The sequence below is a fragment of the Taudactylus pleione genome, unplaced genomic scaffold, assembly GCF_031769625.1.
Source record: "Taudactylus pleione unplaced genomic scaffold, aTauple2 ptg000174l, whole genome shotgun sequence".
Classification (NCBI taxonomy): Eukaryota; Metazoa; Chordata; class Amphibia; order Anura; family Myobatrachidae; genus Taudactylus; species Taudactylus pleione.
In genome coordinates, this window is record NW_028284576.1 from 5,049,107 (window position 1) to 5,073,266 (window position 24,160).

The 24,160-nt window shown below is 35.6% G+C and overlaps 7 non-coding genes across 7 annotated transcripts; all 7 read left to right on the forward strand.

Annotated features, from left to right (window-relative positions):
• The first annotated feature begins 6,154 nt into the window (after positions 1–6,154).
• TRNAN-GUU (transfer RNA asparagine (anticodon GUU)) lies at positions 6,155–6,228 on the forward strand. The gene has a single exon. It is a non-coding gene; the product is annotated as a tRNA-Asn (tRNA).
• Positions 6,229–7,666: 1,438 nt separating this feature from the next.
• TRNAN-GUU (transfer RNA asparagine (anticodon GUU)) lies at positions 7,667–7,740 on the forward strand. Its single transcript has one exon. It is a non-coding gene; the product is annotated as a tRNA-Asn (tRNA).
• Positions 7,741–10,502: 2,762 nt separating this feature from the next.
• On the forward strand, positions 10,503–10,576 carry TRNAN-GUU (transfer RNA asparagine (anticodon GUU)). The gene has a single exon. It is a non-coding gene; the product is annotated as a tRNA-Asn (tRNA).
• A 1,438-nt stretch (positions 10,577–12,014) lies between these two features.
• On the forward strand, positions 12,015–12,088 carry TRNAN-GUU (transfer RNA asparagine (anticodon GUU)). Its single transcript has one exon. It is a non-coding gene; the product is annotated as a tRNA-Asn (tRNA).
• Positions 12,089–16,749: 4,661 nt separating this feature from the next.
• TRNAN-GUU (transfer RNA asparagine (anticodon GUU)) lies at positions 16,750–16,823 on the forward strand. Its single transcript has one exon. It is a non-coding gene; the product is annotated as a tRNA-Asn (tRNA).
• A 1,438-nt stretch (positions 16,824–18,261) lies between these two features.
• Positions 18,262–18,335, forward strand: TRNAN-GUU (transfer RNA asparagine (anticodon GUU)). The gene has a single exon. It is a non-coding gene; the product is annotated as a tRNA-Asn (tRNA).
• Positions 18,336–22,609: 4,274 nt separating this feature from the next.
• On the forward strand, positions 22,610–22,683 carry TRNAN-GUU (transfer RNA asparagine (anticodon GUU)). The gene has a single exon. It is a non-coding gene; the product is annotated as a tRNA-Asn (tRNA).
• Positions 22,684–24,160: the final 1,477 nt, after the last annotated feature.

The following is a 24,160-nucleotide window of genomic DNA, read 5'->3' on the forward strand; positions in this document are numbered from 1 at the left end:
AGTATTTGTTATTTTGTGGTATTAGACAAAATTTACCAGGCATTTGTCTTCATTTTACCTCAATACACAAACTTACATGGAAATTAACAGCTATGACTTTACTAACTCTACATCCATGGCTTTCCAGTTAGTGTTAGATAATACTAGAAAGAACTTTACAAATTGAAAACAAGTGATCAGTCCTAAGAAGATATAGAGAATAAGCTAAAAATTCACAGTGACTTTTAGCCAGAAGAATAAGAAAAATGTATTAATATATACCAGATACTGGGATCCACTGGGTTAATTCTGAGAAGTTGATTCAATTATTTAAAAAGGGAGTAAGTTAATCTTGCAACAGTATAGTAACACAAGTTACAGCAGTTGAAATTGGACCCCTAGCAATCCGATATCACTTTTTTATGTAGCATTATGGGGCTACAACAAATTGGTGCAAGTTTGGAGCTACCATAAGTGTGGCTTATAGTCAGTTACTCACAGGAAATGTGGTGTATCAGCTCTTTGAATCAACCCCAAATTGTTTGCATGTAATTTTCAAGACAACTATATGTCACTCCGCATTCCTCTGGGGCATCAGAAGAAAATAAAAACAGTGAAGAATTTTGGTCTGGAATGTTATTCTTCACTTGATATATTGCAGCAAATTTTGGTTGCAAAATCTTATCTGGAGAATGCGGACTGGATTACATTTAGAAATAACATCTCAAAAACTTCCATTAGCCTCAAGTTTAGTGAAATCCCATTATCGTTGGTATTTAGTACCTTAATGATTTCATAAAATGTTTCCTTCTTTATCACCATTGTGTTGGAGACTTTGTGGGGCTGAGGAAACTGTCCCACATCTGGTGGCACTGTCCCAACTTACTTCCATTGTGGACAGAGATACATTGTCTTACTTACCTTCTCATTGGAATTTTAATGCCCAACTCCCTGTCATATTCCCTTTTATCTCATTATATTTCTGATATTCTAAAGTATACCCACAAATTTATAACACATAATTTGAGTGCTACCAAATGCCAATAAGCTTTATATAGAAAAAACTCAGTTCCACCATTCTCTATCTTTATTATAAATACAATTTGGCACATCTATCATTGTGAATACATCACCAGAATTTTTCATAACACTGCAAATAAGTTCTCATATGCTTGGATCCTTGGACTAACTGAAATCCCCCTATTTCAACCCTTTTATAACTGGATTGATTCGCCCCCATCATGACTAAGATATTTTCACACCCTGACAAAATTCTCAATTCACAGGGTATAATCCTGTTATTTCTTACTTTGCACAAGTTCATATTATAGTGTCCATTTGTAAGAAATGATCCAAGTTAGAAACTTTTAAGCAGTTTAAGTTCAGTTCTGCTGGTTCATCTTCCCTTACTGATAATATCCATTACAAAGCACTTTCACGTGTCTCAGTGGAGTAATTGCTTAGCGCGTTCGGCTGTTAACCGAAAGGTTGGTAGTTCAAGCCCACCCAGGGACGTGTTTAGTATTTGTTATTCTTTGGCAGGAAGATTCTGTATTTGACACAAATTACCAGGCATTTGTCTTCATTTTACCTCAATACACAAACTTACATGGAAATTAACAGCTATGACTTTACTAACTCTACATCCATGGCTTTCCAGCTAGTGTTAGATAATACTAGAAAGAACTTTACAAATTGAAAACAAGTGATCAGTCCTAAGAAGATATAGAGAATAAGCTAAAAATTCACAGAGACTTTTAGCCAGAAAAATAAGAAACATGTATTAATATATACCAGATACTGGGATCCACTGGGTTAATTCTGAGAAGTTGATTCAATTATTTACAAAGGGGGTAAGTTAACCTTGCAACAGTATAGTAACACCAGTTACAGCAGTTGAAATTGGACCACTAGCAACCCAATATCACTTTTTTATGCAGCATATGGGGCTACAACAAATTGGTACAAGTTTGGAGCTACCATAAGTGTGGCTTATAGTCAGTTACTCACAGGAAATGTGGTGTATCAGCTCTTTGAATCAACCCCAAATTGCTTGCATGTAATTTTCAAAACAACTATATGTAACTCAGCATTCCTCTTGGGCATCAGAAGAAAATAAAAACAGTGAAGAATTTTGGTCAGGAATGTTACTCTTCAGTTGATATATTGAAGCAAATTTTGGTTCCAAAATATTATCTGGAGAATGCGGGCATCGATGCCGCTACCTCTCGCATGCTAAGCGAGTGCTCTACCATTTGAGCTAATTCCCCTTTGATGTTAAAAGCATTTACACCACTCACACCAAGAGGACTGGATTACATTTAGAGATAACATCTCAAAAACATCCATTAGCCTCAAGTTTAGTGAAATCCCATTATCGTTGGTATTTAGTACCTTAATGATTTCATAAAATGTTTCCTTCTTTATCACCATTGTGTTGGAGACTTTGTGGGGCTGCGGAAACTGTCCCATATCTGGTGGCACTGTCCCAACTTACTCCCATTGTGGACAGAGATATATTGTCTTTCTTACCTTCTCATAGGAATTTTAATGCCCAACTCCCTGTCATATTCCCTTTTATCTCATTATATTTCTGATATTCCTAAGTATACCCACAAATTTATAACACATATTTTGAGTGCTACCAAATGCCATATAGCTTTATATTGAAAAAACTCAGTTCCACCATTCTCTATCTTTATTATAAATACAATTTGGCACATCTATCATTGTGAATACATCACCTGAATTTTACATAACACTTCAAATAAGTTCTCATATTCTTGGATCCTTAGACTAACTGAAATCCCCCTATTTCAACCCCCCGCATAACTGGATTGATTCGCCCCCATCATGACTAAGATATTTTCACACCCTGACAAAATTCTCAATTCACAGGGTATAATCCTGTTATTTCTTACTTTGCACAAGTTCATATTATAGTGTCCATTTGTAAGAAATGATCCAAGTTAGAAACTTTTAAACAGTTTAAGTTCAGTTCTGCTGGTTCATCTTCCCTTACTGATAATATCCATTAGAAAGCACTTTCATGTGTCTCTGTGGTGTAATTGGTTAGTGCGTTCGGCTGTTAACCGAAAGGTTGGTGGTTCAAGCCCACCCAGGGATGTGTTTAGTATTTGTTATTCTTTGGCAGGAAGATTCTGTATTTGACAAAAATTACCAGGCATTTGTCTTCATTTTACCTCAATACACAAACTTACATGGAAATATACAGCTATGACTTTACTAACTCTACATCCATGGCTTTACAGCTAGTGTTAGAAAATACTAGAAAGAACTTTACAAATTGAAAACAAGTGATCAGTCCTAAGAAGATATAGAGAATAAGCTAAAAATTCACAGTGACTTTTAGCCAGAAGTATAAGAAAAAATTATTAATATATACCAGATACTGGGATCCACTGGGTTAATTCTGAGAAGTGGATTCAATTATTTAAAAAGGGGGTAAGTTACCCTTGCAACAGTCTAGTAATACCAGTTACAGCAGTTGAAATTGGACCCCTAGCAACCCAATATCACTTTTTTATGCAGCATTATGGGGCTAAAACAAATTGGTGCAAGTTTGGAGCTACCATAAGTGTGGCTTATAGTCAGTTACTCACAGGAAATGTGGTGTATCAGCTCTTTGAATCAACCCCAAATTGTTTGCATGTAATTTTCAAGACAACTATATGTAACTCCGCATTCCTCTGGGGCATCAGAAGAAAATAAAAACAGTGAAGAATTTTGGTCAGGAATGTTATTTATCACTTGATATATTGCAGCAAATTTTGGTTCCAAAATCTTATCTGGAGAATGCGGACTGGATTACATTTAGAAATAACATCTCAAAAACATCCATTAGCCTCAATTTTAGTGAAATCCCATTATCGTTGGTATTTAGTACCTTAATGATTTCATAAAATGTTTCCTTCTTTATCACCATTGTGTTGGAGACTTTGTGGGGCTGAGGAAACTGTCCCACATCTGGTGGCACTGTCCCAACTTACTTCCATTGTGGACAGAGATACATTGTCTTACTTACCTTCTCATAGGAATTTTAATGCCCAACTCCCTGTCATATTCCCTTTTATCTCATTATATTTTTGATATTCCTAAGTATACCCACAAATTTATAACACATATTTTGAGTGCTACCAAATGCCATTTAGCTTTATATTGAAAAAACTCAGTTCCACCATTCTCTATCTTTATTATAAATACAATTTGGCACATCTATCATTGTGAATACATCACCAAAATTTTTCATAACACTGCAAATAAGTTCTCATATGCTTGGATCCTTGGACTAACTGAAATCCTCCTATTTCAACCCTGTTATAACTGGATTGATTCGCCCCCATCATGACTAAGATATTTTCATACCCTGACAAAATTCTCAATTCACAGGGTATAATCCTGTTATTTCTTACTTTGCACAAGTTCATATTATAGTGTCCATTTGAAAGAAATTATCCAAGTTAGAAACTTTTAAGCAGTTTAAGTTCAGTTCTGCTGGTTCATCTTCGCTTACTGATAATATCCATTAGAAAGCACTTTCACGTGTCTCTGTGGTGCAAATGGTTAGCGTGTTCGGCTGTTAACCGAAAGGTTGGTGGTCAAGCCCACCCAATGACGTGTTTAGTATTTGTTATTCTGTGGCAGGAGGATTCTATATTTGACAAAATTTACCAGGCATTTGTCTTCATTTTACCTCAATACACAAACATACATGGAAATTAACAGCTATGACTTTACTAACTCTACATCCATGGCTTTACAGCTAGTGTTAGATAATACTAGAAAGAACTTTACAAATTGAAAACAAGTGATCAGTCCTAAGAAGATATAGAGAATAAGCTTAAAATTCGCAGTGACTTTTAGCCAGAAGAATAAAAAAAATGTATTAATATATACCAGATACTGGGATCCACTGGGTTAAGTCTGAGAAGTTGATTCAATTATTTACATGGGGGGTAAGTTAACCTTGCAACAGTATAGTAACACCAGTTACAGCAGTTGAAATTGGACCACTAGCATCTCGATATCACTTTTTTATGCAGCATATGTGGCTGTAACAAATTGGTGCAAGTTTGGAGCTACTATAAGTGTGGCTTATAGTCAGTTACTCACAAGAAATGTGGTGTATCAGCTCTTTGAATCAACCCCAAATTGTTTGCATGTAATTTTCTAAACAACTATATGTAACTCAGCATTCCTCTAGGGCATCAGAAGAAAATAAAAACAGTGAAGAATTTTGGTCAGGAATGTTATTCTTCACTTGATATATTGAAGCAAATTTTGTTTCCAAAACATTATCTGGAGAATGCAGGCATTGATCCCATTACCTCTGGTATGCTAAGCAAGCACTCTACCATTTGAGCTAATTCCCCTTTGATGTTAAAAGCATTTACACCTCTCACACCAAGAGGACTGGATTACATTTAGCAATAACATCTCAAAAGCATCCATTAGCCTCAAGTTTAGGGAAATCCCGTTATTGTTGGTATTTAGTACCTTAATGATTTCATAAAATGTTTCCTTCTTTATCACCATTGTGTTGGAGACTTTGTGGGGCTGAGGAAACTGTCCCACATCTGGTGGCACTGTCCCAACTTACTTCTATTGTGGACAGATATACATTGTCTTACTTACCTTCTCATAGGAATTTTAATGCACAACTCCCTGTCATATTCCCTTTTATCTCATTATATTTCTGATATTCCTAAGTATACCCACAAATTTATAACACATATTTTGAGTGCTACCAAATGCCATATAGCTTTATATTGAAAAAACTCAGTTCCACCATTCTCTATCTTTATTATAAATACAATTTGGCACATCTATCATTGTGAATACATCACCAGAATTTTTTAGAACTCTGCAAATAAGTTCTCATATACTTGGATCCTTGGACTAACTGAAATCTCCCTATTTCAACCCTTTTATAACTGGATTGATTCGCCCCCATCACGACTAAGATATTTTCACACCCTGACAAAATTCTCAATTTACAGGGTATAATCCTGTTATTTATTACTTTGCACAAGTTCATATTATAGTGTCCATTTGTAAGAAATGACCCAAGTTAGAAACTTTTAAGCAGTTTAAGTTCAGTTCTGCTGGTTCATCTTCGCTTACTGATAATATCCATTAGAAAGCACTTTCACGTGTCTCTGTGGCGCAATTGGTTAGCGCGTTCGGCTGTTAACTGAAAGGTTGGTGGTTCAAGCCCACCCAGGGATGTGTTTAGTATTTGTTATTCTGTGGCAGGAGGATTCTATATTTGATGAAATTTACCAGGCATTTGTCTTCATTTTACCTCAATACACAAACTTACATGGAAATTAACAGCTATGACTTTACTAACTCTACATCCATGGCTTTCCAGCTAGTGTTAGATAATACTAGAAAGAACTTTACAAATTGAAAACAAGTGATCAGTTCTAAGAAGATATAGAGAATAAGCTAAAAATTCACAGTGACTTTTAGCCAGAAGAATAAGAAAAATTTATTAATATATACCAGATACTGGGATCCACTGGGTTAATTCTGAGAAGTGGATTCAATTATTTAAAAAGGGGGTAAGTTACCTTGCAAATGTCTAGTAATACCAGTTACAGCAGTTGAAATTTGACCCCTAGTAACACAATATCACTTTTTTATGCAGCATTATGGGGCTACAACAAATTGGTGCAAGTTTGGAGCTACCATAAGTGTGGCTTATAGTCAGTTACTCACAGGAAATGTGGTGTATCAGCTCTTTGAAGCAACCCCAAATTGTTTGCATGTAATTTTCAAGACAACTATATGTCACTCCGCATTCCTCTGGGGCATCAGAAGAAAATAAAAACAGTGAAGAATTTTGGTCTGGAATGTTATTCTTCACTTGATATATTGCAGCAAATTTTGGTTGCAAAATCTTATCTGGAGAATGCGGACTGGATTACATTTAGAAATAACATCTCAAAAACTTCCATTAGCCTCAAGTTTAGTGAAATCCCATTATCGTTGGTATTTAGTACCTTATTGATTTCATAAAATGTTTCCTTCTTTATCACCATTGTGTTGGAGACTTTGTGGGGCTGAGGAAACTGTCCCACATCTGGTGGCACTGTCCGAAACTTACTTCTATTGTGGACAGAGATACATTGTCTTACTTACCTTCTCATTGGAATTTTAATGCCCAACTCCCTGTCATATTCCCTTTTATCTCATTATATTTCTGATATTCCTAAGTATACCCACAAATTTATAACACATATTTTGAGTGCTACCAAATGCCATATAGCTTTATATTGAAAAAACTCAGTTCCACCATTCTCTATCTTTATAATAAATACAATTTGGCACATCTATCATTGTGAATACATCACCAGAATTTTTCATAACACTGCAAATAAGTTCTCATATACTTGGATCCTTGGACTAACTGAAATCCCCCTATTTCAACCCTTTTATAACTGGATTGATTCGCCCCCATCACGACTAAGTTATTTTCACACCCTGACAAAATTCTCAATTTACAGGGTATAATCCAGTTATTTCTTACTTTGCACAAGTTCATATTATAGTGTCCATTTGTAAGAAATGATCCAAGTTAGAAACTTTTAAGCAGTTTAAGTTCAGTTCTGCTGGTTCATCTTTGCTTACTGATAATATCCATTAGAAAACACTTTCACGTGTCTCTGTGGCGCAATTGGTTAGCGCGTTCGGCTGTTAACTGAAAGGTTGGTGGTTCAAGCCCACCCAGGGACGTGTTTAGTATTTGTTATTCTGTGGCAGGAGGATTCTTTATTTGACGAAATTTACCAGACATTTGTCTTCATTTTACCTCAATACACAAACTTACATGGAAATTAACAGCTATGACTTTACTAACTCTACATCCATGGCTTTCCAACTAGTGTTAGATAATAATAGAAAGAACTTTACAAAATTGAAAACAAGTGATCAGTCCTAAGAAGATATAGAGAATAAGCTAAAAATTCACAGAGACTTTTAGCCAGAAGAATAAGAAAAATGTATTAATATATACCAGATACTGGGATCCACTCGGTTAATTCTGAGAAGTTGATTCAATTATTTACAAAGGGGGTAAGTTAACCTTGCAACAGTATAGTAACACCAGTTACAGCAGTTGAAATTAGACGACTAGCAACCCGATATCACTTTTTTATACAGCATATGGTGCTACAACAAATTGGTGCAAGTTTGGAGCTACCATAAGTGTGGCTTATAGTCAGTTACTCACATTAAATGTGGTGTATCAGCTCTTTGAATCAACCCCAAATTGTTTGCATGTAATTTTCAAGACAACTATATGTAACTCTGCATTCCTCTGGGGCATGAGAAGAAAATAAAAACAGTGAAGAATTTTGGTCAGGAATGTTATTCTTCACTTGATATATTGCAGCAAATTTTGGTTACAAAATATTATCTGGAGAATGCAGGCATCGATCCCACTACCTCTCGCAAGCTAAGCGAGCACTCTACCATTTAAGCTAATTCCCCTTAGATGTTAAAAGCATTTACACCACTCACACCAAGAGGACTGGATTACATTTAGAGATAACATCTCAAAAACATCCATTAGCCTCAAGTTTAGTGAAATCCCATTATCGTTGGTATTTAGTACCTTAATGATTTCATAAAATGTTTCCTTCTTTATCACCATTGTGTTGGAGACTTTGTGGGGCTGAAGAAACTGTCCCACATCTGGTGGCACTGTCCCAACGTACTTCCATTGTGGACAGAGATACATTGTCTTACTTACCTTCTCATTGGAATTTTAATGCCCAACTCCCTGTCATATTCCCTTTTATCTCATTATATTTTTGATATTGTAAGAAATGATCCAAGTTAGAAACTTTTATGCAATTTAAGTTCAGTTCTGCTGGTTCATCTTCCCTTACTGATAATATCCATTAGAAAGCACTTTCACGTGTCTCTGTGGCGCAATTGGTTAGTGCGTTCGGGACGTGTTTAGTTATTGTTATTCTGTGGCAGGAGGATTCTTTTTTTGACGAAATTTACCAGACATTTGTCTTCATTTTACCTCAATACACAAACTTACATGGAAATTAACAGCTATGACTTTACTAACTCTACATCCATGGCTTTCCAACTAGTGTTAGATAATAATAGAAAGAACTTTACAAATTGAAAACAAGTGATCAGTCCTAAGAAGATATAGAGAATAAGCTAAAAATTCACAGTGACTTTTATCCAGAAGAATAAGAAAAAATGTATTAATATATACCAGATACTGGGATCCACTTGGTTAATTCTGAGAAGTTGATTCAATTATTTACAAAGGGGGTCAGTTACCCTTGCAACAGTATAGTAACACCAGTTACAGCAGTTGAAATTGGACGACTAGCAACCCGATATCACTTTTCTATACAGCATATGGTGCTACAACAAATTGGTGCAAGTTTGGAGCTACCATAAGTGTGGCTTATAGTCAGTTACTCACATTAAATGTGGTGTATCAGCTCTTTGAATCAACCCCAAATTGTTTGCATGTAATTTTCAAGACAACTATATGTAACTCTGCATTCCTCTGGGGCATCAGAAGAAAATAAAAACAGTGAAGAATTTTGGTCAGGAATGTTATTCTTCACTTGATATATTGCAGCAAATTTTGGTTCCAAAATATTATCTGGAGAATGCGGGCATCGATCCCACTACCTCTCGCATGCTAAGCGAGCACTCTACCATTTGAGCTAATTCCCCTTTGATGTTAAAAGCATTTACACCACTCACACCAAGAGGACAGGATTACATTTAGAGATAACATCTCAAAAACATCCATTAGCCTCAAGTTTAGTGAAATCCCATTATCGTTGGTATTTAGTACCTTAATGATTTCATAAAATGTTTCCTTCTTTATCACCATTGTGTTGGAGACTTTGTGGGGCTGAAGAAACTGTCCCACATCTGGTGGCACTGTCCTAACTTACTTCCATTGTGGACAGAGATACATTGTCTTACTTACCTTCTCATTGGAATTTTAATGCCCAACTCCCTGTCATATTCCCTTTTATCTCATTATATTTCTGATATTCCTAAGTATACCCACAAATTTATAACACATATTTTGAGTGCTACCAAATGCCATATAGCTTTATATTGAAAAAACTCAGTTCCACCATTCTCTATCTTTATTATAAATACAATTTGGCACATCTATCATTGTGAATACATCACCAGAATTTTTCATAACACTGCAAATAAGTTCTCATATACTTGGATCCTTGGACTAACTGAAATCCCCCTATTTCAACCCTTTTATAACTGGATTGATTCGCCCCCATCACGACTAAGATATTTTCACACCCTGACAAAATTCTCAATTTACAGGGTATAATCCTGTTATTTCTTACTTTGCACAAGTTCATATTATAGTGTCCATTTGTAAGAAATGACCCAAGTTAGAAACTTTTAAGCAGTTTAAGTTCAGTTCTGCTGGTTCATCTTCGCTTACTGATAATATCCATTAGAAAGCACTTTCACGTGTCTCTGTGGCGCAATTGGTTAGCGCGTTCGGCTGTTAACTGAAAGGTTGGTGGTTCAAGCCCACCCAGGGACGTGTTTAGTATTTGTTATTCTGTGGCAGGAGGATTCTATATTTGATGAAATTTACCAGGCATTTGTCTTCATTTTACCTCAATACACAAACTTACATGGAAATTAACAGCTATGACTTTACTAACTCTACATCCATGGCTTTCCAGCTAGTGTTAGATAATACTAGAAAGAACTTTACAAATTGAAAACAAGTGATCAGTTCTAAGAAGATATAGAGAATAAGCTAAAAATTCACAGTGACTTTTAGCCAGAAGAATAAGAAAAATTTATTAATATATACCAGATACTGGGATCCACTGGGTTAATTCTGAGAAGTGGATTCAATTATTTAAAAAGGGGGTAAGTTACCTTGCAAATGTCTAGTAATACCAGTTACAGCAGTTGAAATTTGACCCCTAGTAACACAATATCACTTTTTTATGCAGCATTATGGGGCTACAACAAATTGGTGCAAGTTTGGAGCTACCATAAGTGTGGCTTATAGTCAGTTACTCACAGGAAATGTGGTGTATCAGCTCTTTGAAGCAACCCCAAATTGTTTGCATGTAATTTTCAAGACAACTATATGTCACTCCGCATTCCTCTGGGGCATCAGAAGAAAATAAAAACAGTGAAGAATTTTGGTCTGGAATGTTATTCTTCACTTGATATATTGCAGCAAATTTTGGTTGCAAAATCTTATCTGGAGAATGCGGACTGGATTACATTTAGAAATAACATCTCAAAAACTTCCATTAGCCTCAAGTTTAGTGAAATCCCATTATCGTTGGTATTTAGTACCTTATTGATTTCATAAAATGTTTCCTTCTTTATCACCATTGTGTTGGAGACTTTGTGGGGCTGAGGAAACTGTCGCACATCTGGTGGCACTGTCCGAAACTTACTTCTATTGTGGACAGAGATACATTGTCTTACTTACCTTCTCATTGGAATTTTAATGCCCAACTCCCTGTCATATTCCCTTTTATCTCATTATATTTCTGATATTCCTAAGTATACCCACAAATTTATAACACATATTTTGAGTGCTACCAAATGCCATATAGCTTTATATTGAAAAAACTCAGTTCCACCATTCTCTATCTTTATAATAAATACAATTTGGCACATCTATCATTGTGAATACATCACCAGAATTTTTCATAACACTGCAAATAAGTTCTCATATACTTGGATCCTTGGACTAACTGAAATCCCCCTATTTCAACCCTTTTATAACTGGATTGATTCGCCCCCATCACGACTAAGTTATTTTCACACCCTGACAAAATTCTCAATTTACAGGGTATAATCCAGTTATTTCTTACTTTGCACAAGTTCATATTATAGTGTCCATTTGTAAGAAATGATCCAAGTTAGAAACTTTTAAGCAGTTTAAGTTCAGTTCTGCTGGTTCATCTTTGCTTACTGATAATATCCATTAGAAAACACTTTCACGTGTCTCTGTGGCGCAATTGGTTAGCGCGTTCGGCTGTTAACTGAAAGGTTGGTGGTTCAAGCCCACCCAGGGACGTGTTTAGTATTTGTTATTCTGTGGCAGGAGGATTCTTTATTTGACGAAATTTACCAGACATTTGTCTTCATTTTACCTCAATACACAAACTTACATGGAAATTAACAGCTATGACTTTACTAACTCTACATCCATGGCTTTCCAACTAGTGTTAGATAATAATAGAAAGAACTTTACAAATTGAAAACAAGTGATCAGTCCTAAGAAGATATAGAGAATAAGCTAAAAATTCACAGTGACTTTTATCCAGAAGAATAAGAAAAAATGTATTAATATATACCAGATACTGGGATCCACTTGGTTAATTCTGAGAAGTTGATTCAATTATTTACAAAGGGGGTCAGTTACCCTTGCAACAGTATAGTAACACCAGTTACAGCAGTTGAAATTGGACGACTAGCAACCCGATATCACTTTTCTATACAGCATATGGTGCTACAACAAATTGGTGCAAGTTTGGAGCTACCAGAAGTGTGGCTTATAGTCAGTTACTCACATTAAATGTGGTGTATCAGCTCTTTGAATCAACCCCAAATTGTTTGCATGTAATTTTCAAGACAACTATATGTAACTCTGCATTCCTCTGGGGCATCAGAAGAAAATAAAAACAGTGAAGAATTTTGGTCAGGAATGTTATTCTTCACTTGATATATTGCAGCAAATTTTGGTTCCAAAATATTATCTGGAGAATGCGGGCATCGATCCCACTACCTCTCGCATGCTAAGCGAGCACTCTACCATTTGAGCTAATTCCCCTTTGATGTTAAAAGCATTTACACCACTCACACCAAGAGGACTGGATTACATTTAGAGATAACATCTCAAAAACATCCATTAGCCTCAAGTTTAGTGAAATCCCATTATCGTTGGTATTTAGTACCTTAATGATTTCATAAAATGTTTCCTTCTTTATCACCATTGTGTTGGAGACTTTGTGGGGCTGAAGAAACTGTCCCACATCTGGTGGCACTGTCCTAACTTACTTCCATTGTGGACAGAGATACATTGTCTTACTTACCTTCTCATTGGAATTTTAATGCCCAACTCCCTGTCATATTCCCTTTTATCTCATTATATTTCTGATATTCCTAAGTATACCCACAAATTTATAACACATATTTTGAGTGCTACCAAATGCCATATAGCTTTATATTGAAAAAACTCAGTTCCACCATTCTCTATCTTTATTATAAATACAATTTGGCACATCTATCATTGTGAATACATCACCTGAATTTTACATAACACTTCAAATAAGTTCTCATATTCTTGGATCCTTAGACTAACTGAAATCCCCCTATTTCAACCCCCCGCATAACTGGATTGATTCACCCCCATCATGACTAAGATATTTTCACACCCTGACAAAATTCTCAATTCACAGGGTATAATCCTGTTATTTCTTACTTTGCACAAGTTCATATTATAGTGTCCATTTGTAAGAAATGATCCAAGTTAGAAACTTTTAAACAGTTTAAGTTCAGTTCTGCTGGTTCATCTTCCCTTACTGATAATATCCATTAGAAAGCACTTTCATGTGTCTCTGTGGTGTAATTGGTTAGTGCGTTCGGCTGTTAACCGAAAGGTTGGTGGTTCAAGCCCACCCAGGGATGTGTTTAGTATTTGTTATTCTTTGGCAGGAAGATTCTGTATTTGACAAAAATTACCAGGCATTTGTCTTCATTTTACCTCAATACACAAACTTACATGGAAATATACAGCTATGACTTTACTAACTCTACATCCATGGCTTTACAGCTAGTGTTAGAAAATACTAGAAAGAACTTTACAAATTGAAAACAAGTGATCAGTCCTAAGAAGATATAGAGAATAAGCTAAAAATTCACAGTGACTTTTAGCCAGAAGTATAAGAAAAAATTATTAATATATACCAGATACTGGGATCCACTGGGTTAATTCTGAGAAGTGGATTCAATTATTTAAAAAGGGGGTAAGTTACCCTTGCAACAGTCTAGTAATACCAGTTACAGCAGTTGAAATTGGACCCCTAGCAACCCAATATCACTTTTTTATGCAGCATTATGGGGCTAAAACAAATTGGTGCAAGTTTGGAGCTACCATAAGTGTGGCTTATAGTCAGTTACTCACAGGAAATGTGGTGTATCAGCTCTTTGAATCAACCCCAAATTGTTTGCATGTAATTTTCAAGACAACTATATGTAACTCCGCATTCCTCTGGGGCATCAGAAGAAAATAAAAACAGTGAAGAATTTTGGTCAGGAATGTTATTTATCACTTGATATATTGCAGCAAATTTTGGTTCCAAAATCTTATCTGGAGAATGCGGACTGGATTACATTTAGAAATAACATCTCAAAAACATCCATTAGCCTCAATTTTAGTGAAATCCCATTATCGTTGGTATTTAGTACCTTAATGATTTCATAAAATGTTTCCTTCTTTATCACCATTGTGTTGGAGACTTTGTGGGGCTGAGGAAACTGTCCCACATCTGGTGGCACTGTCCCAACTTACTTCCATTGTGGACAGAGATACATTGTCTTACTTACCTTCTCATAGGAATTTTAATGCCCAACTCCCTGTCATATTCCCTTTTATCTCATTATATTTTTGATATTCCTAAGTATACCCACAAATTTATAACACATATTTTGAGTGCTACCAAATGCCATTTAGCTTTATATTGAAAAAACTCAGTTCCACCATTCTCTATCTTTATTATAAATACAATTTGGCACATCTATCATTGTGAATACATCACCAAAATTTTTCATAACACTGCAAATAAGTTCTCATATGCTTGGATCCTTGGACTAACTGAAATCCTCCTATTTCAACCCTGTTATAACTGGATTGATTCGCCCCCATCATGACTAAGATATTTTCATACCCTGACAAAATTCTCAATTCACAGGGTATAATCCTGTTATTTCTTACTTTGCACAAGTTCATATTATAGTGTCCATTTGAAAGAAATTATCCAAGTTAGAAACTTTTAAGCAGTTTAAGTTCAGTTCTGCTGGTTCATCTTCGCTTACTGATAATATCCATTAGAAAGCACTTTCACGTGTCTCTGTGGTGCAAATGGTTAGCGTGTTCGGCTGTTAACCGAAAGGTTGGTGGTCAAGCCCACCCAATGACGTGTTTAGTATTTGTTATTCTGTGGCAGGAGGATTCTATATTTGACAAAATTTACCAGGCATTTGTCTTCATTTTACCTCAATACACAAACATACATGGAAATTAACAGCTATGACTTTACTAACTCTACATCCATGGCTTTACAGCTAGTGTTAGATAATACTAGAAAGAACTTTACAAATTGAAAACAAGTGATCAGTCCTAAGAAGATATAGAGAATAAGCTTAAAATTCGCAGTGACTTTTAGCCAGAAGAATAAAAAAAATGTATTAATATATACCAGATACTGGGATCCACTGGGTTAAGTCTGAGAAGTTGATTCAATTATTTACATGGGGGGTAAGTTAACCTTGCAACAGTATAGTAACACCAGTTACAGCAGTTGAAATTGGACCACTAGCATCTCGATATCACTTTTTTATGCAGCATATGTGGCTGTAACAAATTGGTGCAAGTTTGGAGCTACTATAAGTGTGGCTTATAGTCAGTTACTCACAAGAAATGTGGTGTATCAGCTCTTTGAATCAACCCCAAATTGTTTGCATGTAATTTTCTAAACAACTATATGTAACTCAGCATTCCTCTAGGGCATCAGAAGAAAATAAAAACAGTGAAGAATTTTGGTCAGGAATGTTATTCTTCACTTGATATATTGAAGCAAATTTTGTTTCCAAAATATTATCTGGAGAATGCAGGCATTGATCCCATTACCTCTGGTATGCTAAGCAAGCACTCTACCATTTGAGCTAATTCCCCTTTGATGTTAAAAGCATTTACACCTCTCACACCAAGAGGACTGGATTACATTTAGCAATAACATCTCAAAAGCATCCATTAGCCTCAAGTTTAGGGAAATCCCGTTATTGTTGGTATTTAGTACCTTAATGATTTCATAAAATGTTTCCTTCTTTATCACCATTGTGTTGGAGACTTTGTGGGGCTGAGGAAACTGTCCCACATCTGGTGGCACTGTCCCAACTTACTTCTATTGTGGACAGATATACATTGTCTTACTTACCTTCTCATAGGAATTTTAATGCACAACTCCCTGTCATATTCCCTTTTATCTCATTATATTTCTGATATTCCTAAGTATACCCACAATTTTATAACACATATTTTGAGTGCTACCAAATGCCATATAGCTTTATATTGAAAAAACTCAGTTCCACCATTCTCTATCTTTATAATAAATACAATTTGGCACATCTATCATTGTGAATACATCACCAGAATTTTTTAGAACTCTGCAAATAAGTTCTCATATACTTGGATCCTTGGACTAACTGAAATCTCCCTATTTCAACCCTTTTATAACTGGATTGATTCGCCCCCATCACGACTAAGATATTTTCACACCCTGACAAAATTCTCAATTTACAGGGTATAATCCTGTTATTTATTACTTTGCACAAGTTCATATTATAGTGTCCATTTGTAAGAAATGACCCAAGTTAGAAACTTTTAAGCAGTTTAAGTTCAGTTCTGCTGGTTCATCTTCGCTTACTGATAATATCCATTAGAAAGCACTTTCACGTGTCTCTGTGGCGCAATTGGTTAGCGCGTTCGGCTGTTAACTGAAAGGTTGGTGGTTCAAGCCCACCCAGGGATGTGTTTAGTATTTGTTATTCTGTGGCAGGAGGATTCTATATTTGATGAAATTTACCAGGCATTTGTCTTCATTTTACCTCAATACACAAACTTACATGGAAATTAACAGCTATGACTTTACTAACTCTACATCCATGGCTTTCCAGCTAGTGTTAGATAATACTAGAAAGAACTTTACAAATTGAAAACAAGTGATCAGTTCTAAGAAGATATAGAGAATAAGCTAAAAATTCACAGTGACTTTTAGCCAGAAGAATAAGAAAAATTTATTAATATATACCAGATACTGGGATCCACTGGGTTAATTCTGAGAAGTGGATTCAATTATTTAAAAAGGGGGTAAGTTACCTTGCAAATGTCTAGTAATACCAGTTACAGCAGTTGAAATTTGACCCCTAGTAACACAATATCACTTTTTTATGCAGCATTATGGGGCTACAACAAATTGGTGCAAGTTTGGAGCTACCATAAGTGTGGCTTATAGTCAGTTACTCACAGGAAATGTGGTGTATCAGCTCTTTGAAGCAACCCCAAATTGTTTGCATGTAATTTTCAAGACAACTATATGTCACTCCGCATTCCTCTGGGGCATCAGAAGAAAATAAAAACAGTGAAGAATTTTGGTCTGGAATGTTATTCTTCACTTGATATATTGCAGCAAATTTTGGTTGCAAAATCTAATCTGGAGAATGCGGACTGGATTACATTTAGAAATAACATCTCAAAAACTTCCATTAGCCTCAAGTTTAGTGAAATCCCATTATCGTTGGTATTTAGTACCTTATTGATTTCATAAAATGTTTCCTTCTTTATCACCATTGTGTTGGAGACTTTGTGGGGCTGAGGAAACTGTCCCACATCTGGTGGCACTGTCCGAAACTTACTTCTATTGTGGACAGAGATACATTGTCTTACTTACCTTCTCATTGGAATTTTAATGCCCAACTCCCTGTCATATTCCCTTTTATCTCATTATATTTCTGATATTCCTAAGTATACCCACAAATTTATAACACATATTTTGAGTGCTACCAAATGCCATATAGCTTTATATTGAAAAAACTCAGTTCCACCATTCTCTATCTTTATAATAAATACAATTTGGCACATCTATCATTGTGAATACATCACCAGAATTTTTCATAACACTGCAAATAAGTTCTCATATACTTGGATCCTTGGACTAACTGAAATCCCCCTATTTCAACCCTTTTATAACTGGATTGATTCGCCCCCATCACGACTAAGTTATTTTCACACCCTGACAAAATTCTCAATTTACAGGGTATAATCCAGTTATTTCTTACTTTGCACAAGTTCATATTATAGTGTCCATTTGTAAGAAATGATCCAAGTTAGAAACTTTTAAGCAGTTTAAGTTCAGTTCTGCTGGTTCATCTTTGCTTACTGATAATATCCATTAGAAAACACTTTCACGTGTCTCTGTGGCGCAATTGGTTAGCGCGTTCGGCTGTTAACTGAAAGGTTGGTGGTTCAAGCCCACCCAGGGACGTGTTTAGTATTTGTTATTCTGTGGCAGGAGGATTCTTTATTTGACGAAATTTACCAGACATTTGTCTTCATTTTACCTCAATACACAAACTTACATGGAAATTAACAGCTATGACTTTACTAACTCTACATCCATGGCTTTCCAACTAGTGTTAGATAATAATAGAAAGAACTTTACAAAATTGAAAACAAGTGATCAGTCCTAAGAAGATATAGAGAATAAGCTAAAAATTCACAGAGACTTTTAGCCAGAAGAATAAGAAAAATGTATTAATATATACCAGATACTGGGATCCACTCGGTTAATTCTGAGAAGTTGATTCAATTATTTACAAAGGGGGTAAGTTAACCTTGCAACAGTATAGTAACACCAGTTACAGCAGTTGAAATTAGACGACTAGCAACCCGATATCACTTTTTTATACAGCATATGGTGCTACAACAAATTGGTGCAAGTTTGGAGCTACCATAAGTGTGGCTTATAGTCAGTTACTCACATTAAATGTGGTGTATCAGCTCTTTGAATCAACCCCAAATTGTTTGCATGTAATTTTCAAGACAACTATATGTAACTCTGCATTCCTCTGGGGCATGAGAAGAAAATAAAAACAGTGAAGAATTTTGGTCAGGAATGTTATTCTTCACTTGATATATTGCAGCAAATTTTGGTTACAAAATATTATCTGGAGAATGCAGGCATCGATCCCACTACCTCTCGCAAGCTAAGCGAGCACTCTACCATTTAAGCTAATTCCCCTTAGATGTTAAAAGCATTTACACCACTCACACCAAGAGGACTGGATTACATTTAGAGATAACATCTCAAAAACATCCATTAGCCTCAAGTTTAGTGAAATCCCATTATCGTTGGTATTTAGTACCTTAATGATTTCATAAAATGTTTCCTTCTTTATCACCATTGTGTTGGAGACTTTGTGGGGCTGAAGAAACTGTCCCACATCTGGTGGCACTGTCCCAACGTACTTCCATTGTGGACAGAGATACATTGTCTTACTTACCTTCTCATTGGAATTTTAATGCCCAACTCCCTGTCATATTCCCTTTTATCTCATTATATTTTTGATATTGTAAGAAATGATCCAAGTTAGAAACTTTTATGCAATTTAAGTTCAGTTCTGCTGGTTCATCTTCCCTTACTGATAATATCCATTAGAAAGCACTTTCACGTGTCTCTGTGGCGCAATTGGTTAGTGCGTTCGGGACGTGTTTAGTTATTGTTATTCTGTGGCAGGAGGATTCTTTTTTTGACGAAATTTACCAGACATTTGTCTTCATTTTACCTCAATACACAAACTTACATGGAAATTAACAGCTATGACTTTACTAACTCTACATCCATGGCTTTCCAACTAGTGTTAGATAATAATAGAAAGAACTTTACAAATTGAAAACAAGTGATCAGTCCTAAGAAGATATAGAGAATAAGCTAAAAATTCACAGTGACTTTTATCCAGAAGAATAAGAAAAAATGTATTAATATATACCAGATACTGGGATCCACTTGGTTAATTCTGAGAAGTTGATTCAATTATTTACAAAGGGGGTCAGTTACCCTTGCAACAGTATAGTAACACCAGTTACAGCAGTTGAAATTGGACGACTAGCAACCCGATATCACTTTTCTATACAGCATATGGTGCTACAACAAATTGGTGCAAGTTTGGAGCTACCATAAGTGTGGCTTATAGTCAGTTACTCACATTAAATGTGGTGTATCAGCTCTTTGAATCAACCCCAAATTGTTTGCATGTAATTTTCAAGACAACTATATGTAACTCTGCATTCCTCTGGGGCATCAGAAGAAAATAAAAACAGTGAAGAATTTTGGTCAGGAATGTTATTCTTCACTTGATATATTGCAGCAAATTTTGGTTCCAAAATATTATCTGGAGAATGCGGGCATCGATCCCACTACCTCTCGCATGCTAAGCGAGCACTCTACCATTTGAGCTAATTCCCCTTTGATGTTAAAAGCATTTACACCACTCACACCAAGAGGACAGGATTACATTTAGAGATAACATCTCAAAAACATCCATTAGCCTCAAGTTTAGTGAAATCCCATTATCGTTGGTATTTAGTACCTTAATGATTTCATAAAATGTTTCCTTCTTTATCACCATTGTGTTGGAGACTTTGTGGGGCTGAAGAAACTGTCCCACATCTGGTGGCACTGTCCTAACTTACTTCCATTGTGGACAGAGATACATTGTCTTACTTACCTTCTCATTGGAATTTTAATGCCCAACTCCCTGTCATATTCCCTTTTATCTCATTATATTTCTGATATTCCTAAGTATACCCACAAATTTATAACACATATTTTGAGTGCTACCAAATGCCATATAGCTTTATATTGAAAAAACTCAGTTCCACCATTCTCTATCTTTATTATAAATACAATTTGGCACATCTATCATTGTGAATACATCACCAGAATTTTTCATAACACTGCAAATAAGTTCTCATATACTTGGATCCTTGGACTAACTGAAATCCCCCTATTTCAACCCTTTTATAACTGGATTGATTCGCCCCCATCACGACTAAGATATTTTCACACCCTGACAAAATTCTCAATTTACAGGGTATAATCCTGTTATTTCTTACTTTGCACAAGTTCATATTATAGTGTCCATTTGTAAGAAATGACCCAAGTTAGAAACTTTTAAGCAGTTTAAGTTCAGTTCTGCTGGTTCATCTTCGCTTACTGATAATATCCATTAGAAAGCACTTTCACGTGTCTCTGTGGCGCAATTGTTTAGCGCGTTCGGCTGTTAACTGAAAGGTTGGTGGTTCAAGCCCACCCAGGGACGTGTTTAGTATTTGTTATTCTGTGGCAGGAGGATTCTATATTTGATGAAATTTACCAGGCATTTGTCTTCATTTTACCTCAATACACAAACTTACATGGAAATTAACAGCTATGACTTTACTAACTCTACATCCATGGCTTTCCAGCTAGTGTTAGATAATACTAGAAAGAACTTTACAAATTGAAAACAAGTGATCAGTTCTAAGAAGATATAGAGAATAAGCTAAAAATTCACAGTGACTTTTAGCCAGAAGAATAAGAAAAATTTATTAATATATACCAGATACTGGGATCCACTGGGTTAATTCTGAGAAGTGGATTCAATTATTTAAAAAGGGGGTAAGTTACCTTGCAAATGTCTAGTAATACCAGTTACAGCAGTTGAAATTTGACCCCTAGTAACACAATATCACTTTTTTATGCAGCATTATGGGGCTACAACAAATTGGTGCAAGTTTGGAGCTACCATAAGTGTGGCTTATAGTCAGTTACTCACAGGAAATGTGGTGTATCAGCTCTTTGAAGCAACCCCAAATTGTTTGCATGTAATTTTCAAGACAACTATATGTCACTCCGCATTCCTCTGGGGCATCAGAAGAAAATAAAAACAGTGAAGAATTTTGGTCTGGAATGTTATTCTTCACTTGATATATTGCAGCAAATTTTGGTTGCAAAATCTTATCTGGAGAATGCGGACTGGATTACATTTAGAAATAACATCTCAAAAACTTCCATTAGCCTCAAGTTTAGTGAAATCCCATTATCGTTGGTATTTAGTACCTTATTGATTTCATAAAATGTTTCCTTCTTTATCACCATTGTGTTGGAGACTTTGTGGGGCTGAGGAAACTGTCGCACATCTGGTGGCACTGTCCGAAACTTACTTCTATTGTGGACAGAGATACATTGTCTTACTTACCTTCTCATTGGAATTTTAATGCCCAACTCCCTGTCATATTCCCTTTTATCTCATTATATTTCTGATATTCCTAAGTATACCCACAAATTTATAACACATATTTTGAGTGCTACCAAATGCCATATAGCTTTATATTGAAAAAACTCAGTTCCACCATTCTCTATCTTTATAATAAATACAATTTGTCACATCTATCATTGTGAATACATCACCAGAATTTTTCATAACACTGCAAATAAGTTCTCATATACTTGGATCCTTGGACTAACTGAAATCCCCCTATTTCAACCCTTTTATAACTGGATTGATTCGCCCCCATCACGACTAAGTTATTTTCACACCCTGACAAAATTCTCAATTTACAGGGTATAATCCAGTTATTTCTTACTTTGCACAAGTTCATATTATAGTGTCCATTTGTAAGAAATGATCCAAGTTAGAAACTTTTAAGCAGTTTAAGTTCAGTTCTGCTGGTTCATCTTTGCTTACTGATAATATCCATTAGAAAACACTTTCACGTGTCTCTGTGGCGCAATTGGTTAGCGCGTTCGGCTGTTAACTGAAAGGTTGGTGGTTCAAGCCCACCCAGGGACGTGTTTAGTATTTGTTATTCTGTGGCAGGAGGATTCTTTATTTGACGAAATTTACCAGACATTTGTCTTCATTTTACCTCAATACACAAACTTACATGGAAATTAACAGCTATGACTTTACTAACTCTACATCCATGGCTTTCCAACTAGTGTTAGATAATAATAGAAAGAACTTTACAAATTGAAAACAAGTGATCAGTCCTAAGAAGATATAGAGAATAAGCTAAAAATTCACAGTGACTTTTATCCAGAAGAATAAGAAAAAATGTATTAATATATACCAGATACTGGGATCCACTTGGTTAATTCTGAGAAGTTGATTCAATTATTTACAAAGGGGGTCAGTTACCCTTGCAACAGTATAGTAACACCAGTTACAGCAGTTGAAATTGGACGACTAGCAACCCGATATCACTTTTCTATACAGCATATGGTGCTACAACAAATTGGTGCAAGTTTGGAGCTACCAGAAGTGTGGCTTATAGTCAGTTACTCACATTAAATGTGGTGTATCAGCTCTTTGAATCAACCCCAAATTGTTTGCATGTAATTTTCAAGACAACTATATGTAACTCTGCATTCCTCTGGGGCATCAGAAGAAAATAAAAACAGTGAAGAATTTTGGTCAGGAATGTTATTCTTCACTTGATATATTGCAGCAAATTTTGGTTCCAAAATATTATCTGGAGAATGCGGGCATCGATCCCACTACCTCTCGCATGCTAAGCGAGCACTCTACCATTTGAGCTAATTCCCCTTTGATGTTAAAAGCATTTACACCACTCACACCAAGAGGACTGGATTACATTTAGAGATAACATCTCAAAAACATCCATTAGCCTCAAGTTTAGTGAAATCCCATTATCGTTGGTATTTAGTACCTTAATGATTTCATAAAATGTTTCCTTCTTTATCACCATTGTGTTGGAGACTTTGTGGGGCTGAAGAAACTGTCCCACATCTGGTGGCACTGTCCTAACTTACTTCCATTGTGGACAGAGATACATTGTCTTACTTACCTTCTCATTGGAATTTTAATGCCCAACTCCCTGTCATATTCCCTTTTATCTCATTATATTTCTGATATTCCTAAGTATACCCACAAATTTATAACACATATTTTGAGTGCTACCAAATGCCATATAGCTTTATATTGAAAAAACTCAGTTCCACCATTCTCTATCTTTATTATAAATACAATTTGGCACATCTATCATTGTGAATACATCACCAGAATTTTTCATAACACTGCAAATAAGTTCTCATATACTTGGATCCTTGGACTAACTGAAATCCCCCTATTTCAACGCTTTTATAACTGGATTGATTCGCCCCCATCACGACTAAGATATTTTCACACCCTGACAAAATTCTCAATTTACAGGGTATAATCCTGTTATTTATTACTTTGCACAAGTTCATATTATAGTGTCCATTTGTAAGAAATGACCCAAGTTAGAAACTTTTAAGCAGTTTAA